We start from the raw sequence: 8,055 nt of genomic DNA, 5'->3' as shown, positions 1-8,055 counted from the left end.
ATATAAACCCATTGCTGAAATCCTTCTTAGACAAGGACATGTAATCCTTTTTATTACACAATGCTTTAATAACTTACTTTGTTAACAGCCCATTCATATCAGATAGTTTGATATAGCAGTTTCCAGTTGGATTTAGTACTTAGCAAAAAGCTATGTTATCCTTTCAGAAATGCAAATATATTATTTCATTCCTATATGTCGATCCAGATTTCAACCTACCATATGATTAATACAACACAAACATCTTTTCATCAGCAATGTGTTTTTGCAAAATGCATGCTTCATTGCTGAATTAAAACTAGAGCTGAGTAATCTGCAACTTCTGCTGAAGTAAGCAAGGAAATGTCACATGGCAGCTGCAGAGATGGTAAGATCATGATAACTGAAACTACCAGAGGAACGATGATAAGAAGTTAAATACAAAGACTGGAATTTGGCCAGCAGAGGTAGGTTAATGGTTTTACCCTTCAGGGACTTCATAGCAAGTGTTCAGCACCCAGGTTTTACAACTCATCTTGGATAGCTCGGTGATCAACTGCACTGTAAAGATGCCTTTGTTCCAGGGTCAAAATCTGAAGGAGCTGAAAAGGGCAAGAGCAATGTACAGCATTGCCAGCTTTGCTCTGTTAACCTGGACTGTTCCTCAAAGATTTCCCACTCAAGCATAGTCCAGACTCAAAATACATAGCCCAAAATATAGCTTCAGGTCTTCAAAACACTCAAACAGGGATATTTAAATATAAAGGAAAATACCAGAGCATGCTAGATTTCAGTTTGTCACTGCCATAGGGTTCAAATAATTACCTAAATACAGCATTCATTACATATTCAATTAAAATTTTGTCAGCCACAAAAGCTTAGAAACACAAACCTGTCCCAGTCTACATTCAACAAAATGAAAACCAGTTAACTAAATACCATAAGACTCAGTGGGAACACTGACATATGTATGCAAGCTATTTTAATTAGACTATACAAGAGAGACACACACAATCTGCTCCCTTATGAAAACCCAGATGTAGACTTAGTACATACTACACCTAGAGTGAGGAACATTACCAAATGCTAAGACTTCTCAGGAAAACATTCCAACCAGCAACCTCTGGAAAAATCAACATTTCTTTCTAAATTTCAGGGCCAGTCCAGCCTCTCCAGCATTCACCCCGAAATAATTCTTGCAAGCAACCAGTCAACTACTACAGCCAGCTCTCCTACCTGCTTTTATTTAAAGTATCAGCAAACAGTCAGATATTTTGACATCAGCAGGTGGAAGAGCCTCATTACTTTGCAGACCTAAACCCACAGCTTAATTAGTAACATAAACATCTATAAAGGAACAAAAGGTGAGGGACAGCTTGTTTAGCTGAGCTCCCATTAAATGATTGCCTAAATTTATGTGTACTGATCTACCTGCTATAATAGCTTGGCCTCTTTCTCCCGTATCCTCCTCTGGTAGGGTGCCAGGTTCATAGCGTGGGGATCATACTGAGTTAAATGAGTAGCGTGGGGTGCCTTATCTGCAAAAACACACTTTCCCACTGCTCGTGGTATTATGAGATTCATACCAGTCATTGCAAATTTTGCTGACTCGAGTTTTGTGAAAAGTAATTAGAGGTAAATAGCATTGCCAACCAGTAGTTTGAGAAACTTCAAATGAGAACACAGATTAGCAGCTCACTCAAGTAAGGAAGATTTTCAGTATTGGTGGAGCTTTTGCCTTCTGGGAAAGAATAACCAGATGAAGCACATTGCCCCAGAGCCAGGGTGGCGGGTGCAGAAAGAGCGTCTTGCAGCACATCACAAAACTGCACAGCATGAGACAAGCATTTTGTAACTTTCCAACTGAAAGTCACATTTCTTTCTAAAATGGGTGGAAGTCAATAAATTCCTATGGATAAAAGTAGTTAATTGATTTTGCTGCCACCTGTGAGCCAAAGTAAGCCGTGAGTATAATATTACTTACTGGCTTCTTCACACTGTTGCGAATATTTCACACAAGAGAACTCTAGACAAATTATTCTAGTCCTGTGTCTTTTTATTGCTGCTAATAGCTTGTTTCAACAAAGAGTCAGACATTCCAAAATTGATGGGAAGAATATTGACATTGGCTTAATAAATCCTTCCAAGCAGAAAGAGTTGAACAAAGAGAAATAGGTTACGGTTTTCCTCGTGGACCTGTTCCATAATTAAGGAGCTTGGGGCAGATTTTAAAGACCGAGAATTCCAAAACATGTATCAGTTTGTAATTCCTCTGATCATTTCTTCTTTCAGCATACCCCTCTACCATCTAAATGCCTTTTAAAGTCTGCCCCTTGAACATATCTTTCCTTGGCCATTTATCTCTGTGCATATCCTTATTGCTATGCAGGAAGCTTAGATACACTACATACTGATGGCTAAAAGTGATGGGCTGCAGGAAAAACGCTTTAACTAAGATGAAATCAGAAAGTCGGGGAAACTACAGTGACAAGGTTGCCTGAGCAGCTTGTTCCAAGATTAGTGGTGTGCAAAGTTAAGGTTTTAAGACAGCCAGCCTTAAGTTTTTCAGATATTCAGAACAGAAATTGTGTGACCTTGAATTCAGCCCATCACAGACAGACAGCTTAGCACCCCTTGACTGCCAGAGCCAGACTGATTTTTATAATGATCGTTAATGCCAGTTGCATAATAAGCTCATATGTGAACATCACACACAGTCTTGATTAATACTTATGCGACAATGTAGCAGCGAAATAGGAGAGGGATCCAGCGGCAGGGGTAGGAAAGGGAGGATTCACCCACTTTGTGATCTGTGTCACATGGTGGGATATCGCTCCATCTTGCTCAGCTGCATAAAGGGAAAAAAACCCCCACACTTTCTTAAAAGAGATCCAGTTTTTCTAAGACAGGAGTATCTGGAGGACAACAAAATAGCAAAAGGGTCTGTCATGCTGGTGAAAGATGGATAAATGCTTTTTAAGCTCTTTGTGGGCACTTGACAATGAACCTCGGAAGTACAGAGTGAAAAAAGGCTTGCAGTTTCCATGATCTTATAGATAGAGCTGTAGTTGATAAGACCTATAAGAAGATCTGAAAAATATACTTTTACAAGTAAATTTCTTTCTATCCAGGGAATTAATGTAAGAAGGTAATTTTCTAACCACTTCTTCCTCTGCCAGCTGTTTTGCTCTCTGAAGGACAAGCCCATGTTCAAGCAGACTGGGATTTACAAAAAACTTAACAAGCACAAAGGATTTTTTCTAAACCCTTCTCCGCTCTGTTGCATGTAGAGTTTTGCCTGCCTCGTTCTCTTTTTATTCTCTCTCATACATGATACCCCTTATCTCTCCCTTGCTCAGCCTCTGTGACTGGTCCCTCTCAAAACTCCGCATATCTGCTTAGCCCATTGCCTCAGCTGTAGGGACGAAGCTCTGCTCACTGATATCTCTCAATCATGAAGCATCAAGCTTAGGGCACTTTTGGGAAAGATGCGAGGTTATCTCATCTGCCTTCTTGTCTACCTGGAATGCCATAGTCAAAAGGGAAAATAGAGACATTTGGGACAGGAACAGGAGCCCTCCCACACAGCAGGAAACTGTGCTTATGAATGTTGTCTCACATGGAAGGAGTAGCTAAATTTTTACTCCGTAACTGGCTGGACCTGTCATTGCTGCAGCAAATAAATAGTGAGGGTGGGTGAGAAGCCTGGCTTTTAGCCTGATCTGAAAATCATTTCTGAGCTGCAGGAACGACAGTGCTTTGAGGCTGGCTGCTAGAGGGAAATGTGTCTCTTGCACATGAGAAGGGAGTATAAGGAGAAAGCTACGGTGCTTGGGCTGTGCACGAAAGATTTGAAGCTTTGCTTCACTAATTTTCACCTCTCAGTGAAAATTTCCTCTCCCTAGGTTATAGAAAACACAGGTCTGTTCCAAATGGTTGTTCAAGAACAGTTTTCGTTGAAGTTCTGGCAAACGGTGCCTGTGAAAAGTGCTGAACATTCCAGTACCACTGCTTTAGAAACGGGCTTTTCATAAGAAAATATCAAATTACCTTGCTATCTTCATATGAGGCATCGGTCAGTAAATAAAGAGTACTGATAATTGACACAAGAGCCAGACATCCAAATTGCAGAAGGTGAAAAAAATTCCTCCATATCGGCCCTTTGATTCCATCCCGATGCAGTTGAACTCTGCCTACAGAGAACTTCTATTTAAAAAACAGCAACAAAATATCCTTTTCTTTCCTTTGTACATTTTCCTGCTTTGTGTTAAGGAGTTGTACCAACTTTGTGGGGTCATTGCAGCTACTTGTAAATGATGTATGAAAAGAAAAATGCGTGTCCTTTCCATTCACCAAGAGAATAGTGGCAGCTCTCAGCAAAACCAAGTATGCTGCTTGTTTAGATTAAATTCAAACTCATCAAATAAAGACCCTGAACTGAAAGATAATTCTCATCTGTCCAATTACCTCTACTGCTACTTCAAAGGAGACACATTTCAGGAGAGTCCTTCCTTGCCCCTTTATCTCCCTGCAAGCCAATCTTCAGGTTCTAAAGATTTTATTTTTAAAGGGTAGGTTTCAAGGTTTAGGGGGTAAAGCTTGGGGAGGGAGATTTCTAAAGGCTCCGGTGTGGTTCTCTATGACACCACAGGTGAGAACTCCCCCAAAGACTGATCTTACAACCAGAGAAGCCATTGGCACTATGAGCTAAACTCAGTTGTTTTCCCTTTTAAATTCACCCTCTCTCGGTTCAGTGGGAAACCCAAGCTATTCTGCGTAGGTACTTGATTTTCACACTAATTAAAGTTTTCATTGTGTAAATACAGGAGCCTTTTATTTAAAAAAAATAAAAAATTAATGATCTCCTATTCTCTAGGAACACCCCAAGATGCAGTACCTGCATTTGGCTTACATTTAGACTCTTGCAATAGCAGTTCTTTAAAAGGGAGGTATGCTGAATACAGCACACTGTTTGTCTTGCTCTCGGCTACACATGAAACTGCAGCCTCTGTTGTTGCAGCTCTGCTGATCTCAAAGCCCCAGAATTAAGTCTGTGCTTTTGTCCCTGCAATGCCATTTGATTAGAGGAAAAGCTACCACAGCTCTGCTCTCCTGCATTTAAGCATCCTTAACACACTGCCAGCCAGCTGACAAAATGACCCTTAAGCACAAAATACTCCACCTCCTCAAAGCTGCATATAAAGGGAAATGGAGGTTGTTTTTTTTTTTTACTTCTTTTTAATGCTTAAATAAGCAGTCTATTCTTTCCAAGACATGAACTGTCCTCCTTTGGTTAGCTACCTTCTCTAACATGCTGTTCCACTATACAAGCAAGTAAATAAATTATCTTATTTTTCCCATGTGAATAACACACTGACATTTAATTCTAACTGGTACTTCAGGGGGTAAAATATGGGAAGAGCTGGGTCAGAAAAAAGTATTCTCCTGCTGTTTGGAGTGAGAAGCAAGGAAGAGACAGATGGCAGCTTTCCCTTCTTTCTGAAGCAATAGTGTCTGAAAGCTCTTGGATGCTGTATTCTTAGATCTGTAAAGAGGCTTGAAAGTTCTTGTGTGTGAGGCCAGCAAGGGTGTACTTGCTTGTGGGAAGCATTCCTGCTCTGGATAGGGTAAGAAAAGACAAGGCAAGAAATGGCTGGGATATTTGGACTGTAGGTTTGCAAGGCTCTGCACTGACCAGGTACATGTAGATTTCAGTTCAGCTGCTGGTTATTAGAGAAAAACGAAAGAAATATCTCTAACTAAACAATTCATCTTAAAAAAATCACCCCTGCGAATGCTTCTCCATTATTGCTTTTGATCCCACATCACCTATCGCCTTGCCTCCCCAGGGGTTTTAGAAAGAAAGCTAAAAGAGCTTCATCAGACAGTGATCCTTCACCTCCTTCCTGGCTGCTCTACTTCTGCAAGCCATTCTCCAAAGGGATGTATGGGCAGACTTGGAAGTCAGACACAAAGGTGTCCAGGTAGAAAATCCACCCAAAGCCAGCATAAAATACTGCACACACTCATCTCCTCGACTCTCCCACAGCAGACCAGCTCCAGACAGCAGTGACCATCTTCTGTTGCAGTCTGCCACAAGCTGGAGAGGACAAAACAATTTCACAGAAATCCTGTTTTTAAGATTCTATTTCAAGGTGAGTCACGTTCTGTCTTCTGTGCTGTGTGAAGCTGTGATGTCTGTCCACAGAAATACCCAGTCAGGCTCATGACCCATCGTGTCAGAGACTGCATGAAAACAGTCTTAGTGAGAAAGAGCATGGAATGATTAAAGGTGTTTGGCAGGAAACTCTTTGCACCTTTTTTTAACACTTCCTGCATCATTCAGATCTTCTGTAGTTCATGAGTTTGGATCTTATCAAAGCCTTCAGTGACTGAAAGCTGTTGCCAGTTCTTGCTTGCTCCAAGTAGCTACTATGGTGTAGGCACAAGCACAAGGACAATTACCACCTTAATTAGCTCCACTGCTGCTGCTCCATGGTGTTTCTTTTGTCTCCTGTGGCCTGTGAGGTTGCTCTGAGTCACCCAGAGGCTACACAGGTCCCCCTACACAGGCCTGAAATGCAGGCAGAGTGAAGGCAGCTTGCAGGCAGCTCTCCCAACCTCGTCCCCTCCTGCCCTACACATGGGAGGGAGTCTTAGAAATCAGGCCTTACATGTTGTACCTTCTTAAGGAAACAAGAGTGTTTCAGAATCACATTCATGAATACACTGACCAACACACATCAAGTTTTTATAATGAGAAAGGCAGATCACAACTTTAGTTCAATTATACTGGCTATAGGATGGATAACGGACTTTGAGCTACATTGCTGCCTCTCCAGCATCTCTCAGAAACATTACATTAATTCAAATAATGGAAAGAAGTTCAAGGTTTGCTGTAGAGCAGATCTGGTCTACTAACTGAGTGACAATTGCAGTAGTTTGGTTTTTGACTGAGGCAGCCAGATCTCAAAAGTCTTACCTTGCAGGTGTCTTTAGACCGGTAAGTAAAACCAAAGTACTTCACAATACACTTGACTGCATCCATACAGAATTGTTTAGTGCACTTTAAAGACCCGAGCCTGCAGGACTCCTAGTGCAGGAAAACACTATGAGAAAAAGGTTTTCTAAGTGAAGATGAAGAAGTGACTTTCTGTTCGCAAGAGTTATGCTACTTTGCTGGGCAAACAGCTCGTTGTTTGAGTTTGTATGCTTGTGTTTACTTAAACTTGACATGGTTGATCTCTGTGCTAATCACACACAAATATGTACATCAAACTGTGTTTGCATAAAGCAATCATGACGTTAATTAAGAAATATAGAAAGATTTAATCTGGATTTATGCTGCCAAATTAGTTAAAATGTAGAGTTACATTTTTGTATTCTATACCACTTCTTGAGTAAGGAATCCCATATTTCAAACTTGTATTTAACTTCACACATTCACAAGGACAATCACTATGGACTTATGATTACAGCAGAAGCATGATGCCAGACCTCCTAGGTGACATGCATATTTTTGCCAAGTCATTAACCTTACATCAAATTAATTTTCAATCTACTGTACCTCCTGAAGGCTTAGGATATTTGTTTGGTCAATCAGTTCTTGTAAATCACAGACTCATTTGAGACCTGATTGTAGTTTTGCCACTGGAACATATTGCAGTCCTAAACATAAGCTCAAGAACTGCACTGCCTTGTATGAGCTAAAGACCAGGTGCTTCAGGAGATAGAGGCTCCAGCTTTACATTGCTTATACCTTTAAGAAAGTGTATACAACAGAACTACATATGGTGCTGATTGTAAGACAGTTTGCTATAGGTAACTGATACAAGGTACAAACTTATTTCAGATGTTTTTAAAGTATCATATATAAAACACTAAAGGAAGTATAGCTATCTGGCATTCTTGTGAAGGCTGGAACACTGGACATTATGTATAAAATATTTAAGAACTGTAGTTTTGATATGTTATTTTCCACATCTTTTTGCCTGCAAGTGGAGAGGTGGACGGGATTCCCAGAGAGTCTCTTTTATAGATTCTGCTGACAGCTCTACAGATCCACTTCCTTTCAAG

This window comes from Nyctibius grandis, chromosome 13 (assembly GCF_013368605.1).
Source record: "Nyctibius grandis isolate bNycGra1 chromosome 13, bNycGra1.pri, whole genome shotgun sequence".
In the NCBI taxonomy this organism is placed as follows: domain Eukaryota; kingdom Metazoa; phylum Chordata; class Aves; order Nyctibiiformes; family Nyctibiidae; genus Nyctibius; species Nyctibius grandis.
Note: the sequence above shows the minus strand (reverse complement) of the source record.